General features: G+C 49.0%; 1 protein-coding gene across 2 annotated transcripts in view; it reads right to left on the bottom strand.

Moving 5' to 3' along the window:
* The window catches only part of TCF7L1 (transcription factor 7 like 1), a 157763-nt gene that overhangs the window by 41271 nt on the left and 103843 nt on the right, over nt 1–12649 (bottom strand). The gene's annotated exons all lie outside the window — the stretch shown is intronic.

Genomic DNA, 12649 nt, shown 5'->3' with positions numbered 1-12649 from the left:
CCACAGCAAGCAGTAGCAAGTGATTAGGCCGCTCCTCAGTCCCCAAGGGGTATCCAAAGGGAACCTGCCAGAGGACTTGCTCAAGGACAGCCTCAGGCACAATCTCCATACTCCTGCTCTCTGCTTTCAGGGTCCCTGGGAAACCCTAGGGTGGCCACGTGTCACCCATGTATTCTTCTGCAGTTTGTTCTCTGTTGCTTTTGGCAACATCTTGGGGGAAAAATCTTTCTGGGAGACTTCGAGCCTGGATCTTTAACAAGTCCTTGAGGGAAGTGCCCTGGAACCACCTGCATCTGTACCGGAGACCGAGGCACACAAGGTCTTCCAAGCCACAGCTTCTGACCCTGCGGACTGCTTTCTCCCTCCCGCCATGCAGCTCGTTGGAGGCCCAGGGGAACGGATGGAGTGGCTTAGGAGAGGAAGTCCTGAGCCCACAGCACAGCCTTCTTAGGTTTGACAACAACCGCTTCTACTCACCCTGATCGCTTAGGCTGCTTTTTGGTTACAGCCAAAGCCTATCTTCCGGTACTTAGGACCTCTGTCAAGACACATGGGTACCGGTGGAGTCATTTGTCCCCCACTTTACAATGGCCTCTCGTACCAACCAGGGAGGTATCAATGGCAGACTCTTCAGCAGGTTGGCTCTGTGGCCCAAGCTCATGTGCTCCATAATCACAAACGCACAGAACATGCTCTTTGCTTTAATGCTTGCACTGAGTGGCCACAGGCGTGGGGAATCCAGAGGGTTCGCCCGAGGGCCTTCTGGTATTACAGTTCGCTTTTATGGTGGGTTTTAGGGGCTTAAACAATTCTACTGATATTATTAGAAGTAAATTTTATAAGTTTTGGCTTTGGAAAACACACACACACACCCCAGAAATAATTCTGTAAGTAGTTGAAAACCAAAATAATGCTCTCGAGTGTATGTTCAGCTACTACACAGTAACTGTAAAAGTAAACCACAAAGAGACTGATTAGAAATGGCAGAAAGGTTATTGGCAGGGAAGATCTCAGCAGACCTGTTGGGGGCCTGTCACAGTAGATGTGATAACTGAGGGTGAGCAAAAGCGCAGAAATTACAATAAAACCCCCAAATCCCAGCAGAACTACTTCTACATCCTTAGCATGGAGGACGGTCTGCCATTTGGATGGACTTGTTCTACCCAGCAAAGGCTGAGGTGATCCTGAGCCTCCTGAAGGCAAGACAGATGATTATTACTTTTACATCTGTATCTGTGGAACAGATCACACAGCACATTATTTGCATCTGTTTGTTACATGACCACTAAAATGTCTTTCAAACAGGTGTTAACAAACGGCCAGGCCCTAATCTGAACTTCAGAGACAAGGTTTCTTTAAATGATGAATCAGGGGGTGTCTGGATGGCTCAGTGGGTTGAGCATCAGATTCTCAGTTTTGGCTCAGGTCATGATCTCATGGTTCATGAGTTCGAGCCCTGTGTCAGGCTCTGTGCTGACAGTGCAGAGCCTGCTTGGGATTCTCTGTCTCTCTCTCTGTCTCTCTCTCTGTCTCTCTCTCTGTCTCTCTCTCTCTCCCCCCCTCTCCCTGCTCCTCCCCTGCTCACACACATTCTCTCTCTCAAAATAAATAAATAAGCTTTAACAAAAAAATGATGAATCAGAAACATCAATCTCTCTTCTGTTTAAATTCCAGGCTACTGCACACGGCAGTGCTGATTCCTCGTAAGCACTAGAGAGTCATTAGCCATTATCTAGAGAGTCATTAGCCATTACCATCATTTCTTCTTGTTTATCCTATTATCACACTGTGGACAGAGCAGTGATGGCCTTAATGAACGAGGATGAGTTTGCAAGGCCTGCCCTCCGGGGACGTCTTAGTTCCACGTGTGGTCCCGGAGTGGAGAAGCGAGATAATCCTGCCATTTGGGTGAGCCCTGAGAGGTCTGCAGGGGTGCACCGGTCCTCTGTGAGCCCCCTCCCTCACGCTCCCCCCACGGCGCGTGCGGTGCTCAGGGGCACTCTCTGCCCTCCCCTTTCATCCCCGGTCAACATCCCACACCGCCTGTCCATTGTTCAGAAAGAATGAATCAAGCTTCGACTTGACTTGGATTCATCTTGAAAAATTGTGTGGTTCTAAGGGTCTCCATCCAAGTTTTTTTTTTCCCCCCAAAAGATTATTGTCCAAGGAAAAAAGAAAACAAAATGGCTAAAGCTCACAAATCTTTAGTCTCCATTATCCCACGGCTCTCTTTACCCCCTTGAGACGCAATTTTCAATAGTAAACTGGGCTGAAGTTTGAGGGCAAGGCCTAGAGAAGCTGTTTAATTCCTACCACCACAGACAAACTGGGATTCTTTCACAATTTCCCCTCAGGCTGGCCTTCTGCTTCATGGGGCCAAACCACTGAAAGAATACATGAATGCAAAAAATTCACCTTGCAGCAGCAAACACAAGTTTTTCTACAAATTCCCAAGCAAACCCACCCCAAAGATAATAAAAATGAGCGTGGGGTTTGCTGGGCTTGTTAGAGGCTGGCTGCCTAATTTTCTTCAGGGCCTGAAAAGGTTTATATGGAAAGGAGTGGGGGGGGGGGGGGCCCTGACTGACACAGCAGTTCAGGAAAATCAACACAGGCCCACAGGACACTAATTAGTCTGCAGTGAGCTCACCCCTCATTCCACAAATACTCGCTGTGCATCTAGCGTGCTCAAGCCCTGCGCGAGGTGATGTGGGGGACACAAAGCCAATGTGGTTTGGGAGGGGGCCACAGCCCAGTAGGGAAGAGAGGACTTGCGCCCCAAGTGATGAATGCTATGGAGTGTGCTAGTGGGTAGTGAAGGGCTAAGAGGTAGGATGTGACCTAGACTTTGAAGAATGGAGATCAAATTGCCACCTGGACAATTTACACAGAGCAGGGCTCTATTCTAGACTAATGTATTAATAAATAAGCAAAAGTTCTGAACCGAAAGGATCTAGGGCAATGTGTTCCTAAAGACAATATGGAGGAAGTCTCACAGGTCAGTGGTCGTTACCCTTTGGGAAAAGACGGGCAGGCACACAGGGTGGCCCACCCCTACAATCTGTGAGGCCCAGGACAAGATATAGATGGAAGCCCATATGCTGACATATTTAAAAGTTATAGGGGTATCTGGGTGGCTCAGTCGGTTAAGTGTCTAACTCAATTTCAGCACAGGTCATGATCTCCCAGTTCATGGGACTGAGCCCCACGTCAGATTCTGCACTGATAGCACAGAGCCTGCTTGGGATTCTCTCTCTCCCTCTATCTCTGCCCCTCCCCAACTCGTGCTCACTCAAGCTTGTGCTCTCAATAAAATAAAATAAACTTAAAATAAATAAATAAAAGTTATAGCTCAAGCTAACAAAATTTTATATGCATTCTACCTTCCTACCTTGACAAATACCTTCCCAGTGTATTGAGCCCCTAGTCTCAAATTAAGAATTCCTAGAGTTCCGAGTTCCAGACCAGAAAGTGGTGCCGGTGGGAGAGTCTGCCCTGGCACCCTCTCCTTTCTGCCCTGTCCTCAGTTCCATCCTGTATCATGAGGTCTTGGGACCACACATGGGAATGCCCAGGACACCTCAGCCCCAGACAAACAAAGAGCCCCTAGGCCCCCCTCAGTCTAGGATGTGCACACCAGGGGCTCAGCTCACACCCAGCAGGACGGACCAGAGGCAGTCTCAAAAATCCCACTTCTCGGCTTCTGGGCCCCATGGATGCTCTAGTCTGAGGGGAAGAGAAGAAGGAGGGTGAAAGAGCCGGCTTGGTAAAGCGGGGGTCCATGCAGAGGCTCCTCTAGCTCAGGCCTAAGGGGGACACTGTGTACAGAGAAGGACTGGGTCCCCCAGACTGTGAGGCACAGTGTCGTGTGGCTTTGAATACGATGATGCTGGAGGCTAACCTTTATCCCAGATGATGAATACAACATGCGATTAGTTTTCACTTAATCTTCTTGTCAAGCCTATGAGCTCAGTGTTATTGTTCCCATTTCACATATGAGGAAACTGAGATTAGAGAGGTTTTAATTTAACCAAGGCCACCCAGCTAGGAGTGGAAGAGCCGGGATTTGAATGCTATACTGAGTCTCGTGGCTGAAAAATTCTCAGGAAAATATTTCCTGATCGTGAATCATGGAATCAGAGGCAGAAGGAACCATGAAATTCATTATGTCAAATCTTCCCAATGGTGATTTGCTGGTGGACAGCAGCCGAGGAGGAATCCAGGGTTTGTCCTGCCTGCCGAGAGCCATTCCCACCGCACAGCAGGCTCCAGCTCCGGGGGAAGCCACTTGGGGCTGGGCAGGTGGCCAGGGCATGTGTGGCTGGGAAGGTGACCTCACTCCAAACAGGGCCCTGGGAGCTGTTTCCTATAGCTGCTGCCTTTGGTGTTTCCTCCAAATCCCAAGAGCAAAGTGGCCCATGGCGGTGGGGAAGCCCCAGAGTCTGGCTGAGGGCGACTTCATTCTGTTTCCAAACAACAGGGCAGGAGCTCGGACACCCATGCCACCCAGGGCAGTCAGAGAGGCCCACAGGCCAGGCCTTGAAGGGCTGGAAGGGAATCTTTTTTCTTTCTTTTTAAAATTTTGATAAAAAAAAAACAACAACAACACTTTTTGTGGTGCCTGGGTGGCTCAGTCGGTTAAGCGTCCGACTTCAGCTCAGGTCATGACCCACGGTTTCAAGCCCCATGTCGGGCTCTGTGCTGACAGTTCAGAGCCTGGAGCCTGCTTCAGATTCTGTGTCTCCCTCTCTCTCAAAAATAAGCATTAAAAAAAAAAAATTTAAATGTCTCCCTCTCTCTCAAAAATAAGCATTAAAAAAAAAATTTTAAATGGAGGTATAAAATTTATATACAAGTACACAAATCCTGTACATAGCCCAGTAAACTTTTAATACGTACATATTACTTAACTACCACCCAGACCAAGATACAGACTCTTTTAAAAAAACTCTATGCCCAATGCGGGGCTCGAACTCCCAACCTGGAGATCTCGAACTCCCAACCTGGAGATCAAAAGTTCCATACTCTAATGTATGAGCTAGCCAGGCGCTCCAAGATAGAGAACGTTTTAAAAATTGATTATAAATTGAAGATGTGACACATGAACACATTCTCTTTGTGAAGCATTAATACAGGACATGTGAGCTGACCCCCCTTTTGACCCCCTCTACTAGTAACTCCCATAGGCACACAAGGCCCCACTGTTACAATTCTGTGTGTCGGGAAGCTGGGGCTTCCCCCTCAGCATTCCCAGGCCTTCAGGCAGAGAGGCAGCCTGACCAAACAGGTTTGGGGTCTTTCTCCTCAAACATTCTCTTCTGCCCACCCCCTACCCCCATCCAATTCCTGCAACAGATAAAGGGCCTGTAGATTTGCACCCCCACTCCCGCTGCGGATAGTACGCTTCCCCATGAGGAGTGCTGCGGGCCAAGTTAGGGTTGCAGGGAGCTCTCTCCATTCTCTCAATTTAAACTAATTCCGACCCCCTAAAGATTGGCTGGCTCAAATAAAGAGTGACCTTCAGGTGCCTGGGCTGCTGGGCCTACACAAGGTAGAGGACTGTAGGGACGCCCAGCTCCTGAGGCAGGGGCACACCGAAGCCAGAAACTGCCCAAACTGGTTACATTCCAGCAAGATTAGCACAAGGCCTGGGCCTGCTCCTGAGCCCACCCCTCCCTCCACTCCTAGACCATGAATAGGATTTTAACTATTTCCCTCCTACTTGCTGTCCAGCTTCACTTGCTGACAATGCTCCCTGCTGTTTGCACATTAACCTCCCATTTGCCAGGCAGCGGCTCAGGGGCTGTGGATTAACACCCACCAACCCAGACAATGGTCTCCGGGGAGGGATGCAAGGGGCTCAGACAAAGGCTCCAGGCGCCAGGCCCAGTCAATCACTGCCCACAAGGGCAGGGGCTCCCAGACTCTTCCCCATGCAGGACTACTGAGGGCTGAGTGCACTTCCCTAGCAAGGGCCTAAGGAATGGGGAAAGGATCCCCACTGGGTCGAATCTGGATGTCATGGCCCTGCGGTGACTGCATTCAGGCCTGCAGGGACCAGGGGCTAATGTGCTAGGATGGGGTGCCTTTGGGCAGGCCTGGCAGACCCAGCCCCCCAAGTTAGATTTCCTCCTTTCTCCAGGTAAAACTGAGCTCTCAGGGGATACAGCAGGACACAGATGCCTCTGGCCCTGACCCTGAGGCTTCCTGGGAAAGCTGCCGGTTCTCTTGGCAAGTCCTGACTGAAGCAACTTTCAGATGTGACTCTGCGTCGATGCCATTTTCTTACCCTCGTGTGCAGGTGTACACGCATGTGCATGAACCTGGAAAGGCAGCAGCAGGTCAGAAGGGGAAGAGGAGAGAACAGGAAGTATCTGGTATGGAAATGGTCCTTTAACATCCTAAACCACTGCCTTCTCAGCCCCAGCTGGGCTGCAGGATAAAGGCCTGGACATTAGTATTTTACAAATCTCCTCCAGGTGATTCTAATGCAACTTTGTCCTAAAACAGAGCCTCTCAAAGTGAATGTTCGTATGAATCAGCCTGGATCTTGTTAAAATGCAGATTCTGAGTCAAGAGGTCTGGGATGGGGCCTTAGATGCTGCATTTCTAACAAGCTCTGGGTCGAGGACCAAGTTTGTGCGCTAGGCACTAGACCCAGCACATTCATCAGGAGGCCGAACCCTCTGGATACTCTTCAGTGTCAACTCTTCTCTCAAGGCAGCTAGTCCTAGCTGTCCACACCTCTGTTGGAGTCCTTCCTTATATTGATAGGACCCCTCCCCCTCCACATCCCCCAAACCACAATCCCTCTTCTCCCTCTCAGTCCCTCTTCTCTTGAGCTACAAGAAAACTTTCTGGTTTCCCCTCCTGTTTTTCCCTCCTAGTCTGGGCCGATAAGACCATTTCTCTGATCCTCATTTTATTCACAGAACTAATACCAAACAGGGAGTGGGTGGGGGCAGGATGCAAACTGGTAAGGCTATTGGGGGCAGGGCTGGGAATAAAGCCCCCAGTGGAAACAGAAACCAGAGTTCCAGCCCTGAGGAGTTAACATCCAAGAAACTTAAGGACAATTAAAAAGCAACAACCACAATTAATACGGTTTACACAAGCAAAACTCATTAGAGTGTGGGTTGGGTGGGGTGCTGGAGTTTACCTTTACTGGACAAACCCTTTCTTTACATATAGGACAAATTAAGCCAACAAAGACTGCAATGGGGATATTTACAAGGCTGTGCATTCCAGATGCGGGCGACAACACAGCTGACCTGTAATGGACACACACAGGTCTTTGCTCAGACAGCCTTGGCCAGGCTGGCTTTAATTCCTGGTGAAGTTCAGATGCAACCTACCTGTGCTCCTTCAGAAAGGTTTTATTATTCAGAAGCCTCCTCGTTTACACTGACACCCACTCCAAGTCTGAATTAGCTGTGTTTCCAGACAGCACCCTGGGGGCCCCTGTGCTGTTAAGGGAATCTCTTCACGGTCATTGCTGCAGAGGAGATTTGAGCAGGGCTTACGGTCTGCAGTGGCAGCAAATCTACAAATGATGATCTCCAACGAGATGATATAAGAACAACCTCAAGGGGCGCCTGGGTGGCTCAGTCAGTTAAGCATCCAGTCATGGTCATTTGGCTCAGGTCATGATCTCACAATTTGTGAGTTCGAGCCTCAGGCTGGGGTCTGTGCTGACAGCTTGGAGCCTGGAGCCTGCTTCGGATTTTGTGTCTCCTTCTCTCTCTGCCTCTCCCTGCTCGTGCTCTGTCTCTCTCTCTCAAAAATGAATAAACACTAAAAATAAAAACAAAAACAAACCAACAACCTCAAATAAAGCACTCGTCCCACTGCCCTGTGCTCAGTGGGGCTTTCTGCCCTTTGCTGGACCTAGTGTTTCTAATGTCTAAACTGTCCCAAAGACTCAAGGGTTCTTACTGCTATTCCCTGCCCCAAACCCCAGAAGGTCATAGACTACAGAAGGGTCTGGCCTAGCTAGGACTGAATCCTGACCATACCTCTTATTAGTTGTGTTACCTCGATCTAAAGTTACCCCGTCGGGGTGCTTGGCTGGCTCAGGGAGTAGAGCATGCAAGTCTGATCTCAGGGTTGTGAATACAGTACAAGCCCCATGGTGGTGTGGAGACTACTTTAAAAAAAAAAAAAAAAGTTACCCTTTTTGAGTCTCAGTTCCCACTTGTGAAAAAGGTATTAGTATTACTTAGTTCATAAGGCTGTATTGAGGTTTAACTGGGTTAATGTTTAGCAAGTATAGGGACTGGACTAGGTAGGCCCTTACAATGGCCTACCTAGTCCAGTCCCTAAAGAGGGGACTAGGTCCCCTCTTTAATGTCCCTTAAAAAGAGGACATTTCTTAAGGCAGTAGAGATGGTCTAACACCCCTCCTTTTTTTAAAAAAATTTTTAAAAAATGTTTATTTATTTTTGAGAGACAGAGCATGAGTAGAGGAGGAGCAGAGAGAGAGAGAGACACAGATTCTGAAGCAGGCTCCAGGCTCTGAGCTGTCAGCACAGAGCCCGACGTGGGGCTTGTACTCACAAACTGCAAGATCATGACCTGAGCCAAAGTCGGATGCTCAACTGACTGAGCCACCCAGGCGCCCCTAACACTCTTCCTTCTTTCAGAGATGTCTCTCTTGAGACACTGACTTTTCTCTGCCCGACAGTCCGTTCAGCTACTAGTCTAGTTCCCTTGATACTGGCCTGGCAGACAGAAAGCTCCCCCACGGAGTAAGTCATGGTCTTACTTATCTTTGTTTTTTTTTTTTTATTTTTTTTTATTTTTGGGACAGAGAGAGACAGAGCATGAACGGGGGAGGGGCAGAGAGAGAGGGAGACACAGAATCGGAAATAGGCTCCAGGCTCCGAGCCATCAGCCCAGAGCCTGACGCGGGGCTCGAACTCACGGACCGCGAGATCGTGACCTGGTTGAAGTCGGACGCTTAACCGACTGCGCCACCCAGGCGCCCCCTTACTTATCTTTGAATCTCCTGTGATGCTCAACCCAATGCTGGCAATCCATAGGAACCTGGTTGGTATGTGCACTGATTTTCCACATGAACTCACCAACACAGGACAAAGCATGGATGCCACACCAGGTGGGTCCACTGACAGTGCAAACCAGCCTCCCACCCATCGTAAGTAGGTTCCGTTTCTGTCCTCAGGAACAATGGTAAAACAGGAATTACATTTCTGACCTGGTGCCAAACTCCTCATGAAAATGACCACCAACACCCCCCCTCCCCCACTTTTTTTTTTTTTTTTTTAATGAAACACTACACCGTATGTCTGCCACACAATGAGTAATCTCAAACCCCTGCGGTTTTGGGGGCCTTCTGATTCTTCTTTGGAAACATGATCCCTCATGTTTATACTCAATGTGACACAGGCTCAGAGTGTGCTGTTCAACAGTCTCACTGCACTGTCCATACGTCCTACCTTGTTTTTAAGGAAATTGGTCATGAGGTCAGGGACCACCCCTTCCAGGCCATGACAGTTATGATCTCTCTTGGGGGGGGTGGCGTAGCTCTAATTTTAGGCCTTATGAAAAACTGCTGTGCTGTTTCCCCAGCCTTAATCTCCTATAGTTATGTGATGAAGATCAAGTTTTTACGTTTTCTGAGGTTTTAAAATCAGAAAGTACTGCTCCCTTGGGCTCTCATCTCTTCAACCCTAGAAGGTTAGCCTGCACTTTGGGCCCCAAGAGCGGTGGGACTAAGCTCTGGGACGAGCCTCACCATGAAGCTGGGTATGAGCGGCTGAGTCCAGGCTAGGGCTCCCCAGGTAGGGGTGGGCCTGGGCAAAGGCCCAGGGTTCCGGGCGGAGCTTCTGGTGTGGGCTGCTCGGGAACCACACGCTTATTCAGATGACACTGTTTGTATGCAGATGTTTCTGGAACTCCTCTCCATTACACACAACACTCTTCCATGGACTTCTTCCTCTTGGTTCGGTTCAGCCTATCCCTTCCTGGAGCCAGGGACTCCCCATGCTCCCAGGGAAGAGAAGTACGTGGCATTGGCCTCTTTTGGAAGGTTCGTGCCAAGGCGCCACACCGAGGCTTGGATTAAGGTGTAACGGGAAGGAGACTGGGAGCACACAGGCATTTGTGTTGTGTGCAGGAGAGCTGTCTTCACGTTATGAAATGGGTTTAACTGCCTGCAATAGCGTATGCGAATTGTCTATGAGTCCTGACACCGCTCAGGGGCCAGTCCCCACAGCTGCCAGTTCAGGTCCGTGGCTACAGCCTCAACAGAAGGATTGAGTGTTTCTCAGCTGAGAACCACTGGGAAGCCAGAGGTGCAGGGGAATCTGTATGTGTTGTGGGAGGACAGACCTGGGGCTCCTGGGTGACCGTGTGGTCCCTCAGTCCATTCTGTTATACCTACCTCTTCAGCCTTCCTGTTTCTCCCTCCCTTTCCCCTCTGAACAGGTACACAACATCTCCAACAGGGAAGCTGCTAGAGTCTCTCTCAAATGCAATCTGAATGAGAATGAGAAACGGTCAGCTGGTTTAAGGAGTAGCAGAACATAGCTCCTTATCGTGACATTTTCTGAAACAGGGAGCCGTCAAGAAGCAGAGACTCACAAGAGTGATCTTAGATATGAGGGAGGGGGATCTAACACACAGCTGTTGTCTGATCCTCTCCTCACTAACCTTTCTGTCTGGCTGGTCCCTTATGAGTGCTGAGGCCGGGCCCAGAGACTTGGGCTTGGTCACTTCACCCAACCGGCTGTGTGACCTTAGGCAGGTCCGGCCCCTCATTGAGTACAGCTGCTAAAAAAGCCTTTACTGAAACAATCATGTATTAAGCACCCACTGTTTATATTATATACTGTGCACAGTAAAATGCAGAGGCTTTTTCTTTCCTACAAGACCTCTCTTTGTGTACGGAGAACAGTACTGGTTATCCCTCTAGACAATACCCAGATATGGGTCATTAAGGGGGGCAATGACCTACCCACTTGATACACTGACCTATTCTTGGTTATTTCAAAACATTATTCAGGCAGCATAATAATTGCTTAATTTTTCTTTCCACTCCTAAATTGTTAAATTAGACCAAAACCCCAAAACAAACAAACCACACCAACCTCCTACACACAAAGCAGGACCCTGATGCTAACTAACATCTGTCTCACTCCTGCAGTGGGGCTGGTTGAGCTCTCTCCCCCTACCGGTGGCCTCAGGCCATGTTCTTGGCATTTGGTCCCTAATTTAGCTGCTCTTGAGAATCGGGCTGTTCGTTATTTCTTTACCGCCTTCCCGTTGCTCCATCGGAACTCAAACTATCCTCCGGAGCCTCTCGTTTCTACTTTCCTTTTCCCAAAAACTCTTTCAATAATTCTTTTTTTTCCCTTAATGTTTATTTATTTTGAGAGAGAGAGAGAAAGCACAATCAGGGGAGGGTGGGGAGTGAGGAGAATCCCAAGCAGGCTCCATTCGCAGAATGGAACCTAGAGGAGGGCTCGAACCCACAAACCGTGAGGTCATGACCTGAGCCGAAATCAAGAGTCAGAAGCTTAACACAGCCAACCAGGTGCCCCTCAAAGGTTCTTTATCTGTTCCCTAGACGTGCCTGATTCCCTGCATTCAGGATTTCCCTTGGAGGGGACAACACAACTTGGGGGCTTGTACAAAACAGTGTAATACAAATTACACAGGTTTATTAAAAGCCCTGATTTTGAACCAGTCTATGTTCAGGATCTTCTCACTGCGTTCTTTTTAAAAAGGCCCAATTACTAGTTCCTCTGTGAGGTAGGGGGAGACGGCCTCCCCGCTATCACAGGCGTCTCCTGAAGGTGGGCTAGAGACAGCCAGCACTGGTATATTAGCGGTTCCTAACTCTGTTCAGCGCTGCCGCCATAGCTCGAAATTGGTCACGGTGGGGGTGTTTACACCATGGAAAACGGGAAATCGATGAACACTACACATCAGGACACGTTCCACCACATAAAAACAACAGTAACATTTAACTTTCTCCTCTGTCTAGCACTGCCCTGTCTTTACACATGCAAACTCGCTTAATCCTCATACCCAAGAGAACTATTATCATCTCCTTTTCACAGTTGAGGAAACTGAGGGCTCTTCCCCACCCCGTGAGTTTCCTACTGTCCTCTGAAAAGGCCTGGGTGGAGGCCCATGTGCAAAACACTGAAGAAAACACTCCACCAGAGTTCAGACTCAGGAGCAAATCATTTCATGGAAGCTTTGTTTCAGGAAGGGTTCTTGGAAGTGACAAAAATTACGTAAACTCTGAGGAGGGTTCTAGAGACCCCAGGGAACACTGTTAAGTGGCAGTTCAGGCCAGCTTAAGGAAGAGGGGTTTTTACATGGGCTCCTTGTAACAAACCCCCTTCTCCTGGCACACTCTGTCAAAGCCAGGGAACCCCCTTCCACTTCTGGAGGGGAGAAAAGAAAGGAGGCACAGTGTACAATTATGAGAGAACAAATACATCCTTAGATTCTCACAGCAAACCAACCAGGGAAAAACCCAGCCCTCAAACCAGCAAGAAGCTGGATGTCGAACACCCCGAAGAGCCTCTGCTCACCCTTGCAAGGGTAACTGCACAAGAAACAGGGCACATCATGGGACAGAGAGGGGCCACTTTTTCCCAGCAGTCATGCAGGCATA

Source organism: Panthera leo, chromosome A3 (genome assembly GCF_018350215.1).
Source record: "Panthera leo isolate Ple1 chromosome A3, P.leo_Ple1_pat1.1, whole genome shotgun sequence".
Taxonomy (NCBI): domain Eukaryota; kingdom Metazoa; phylum Chordata; class Mammalia; order Carnivora; family Felidae; genus Panthera; species Panthera leo.
Note: the sequence above shows the minus strand (reverse complement) of the source record. Positions and strands in the feature narration are given on the sequence as shown.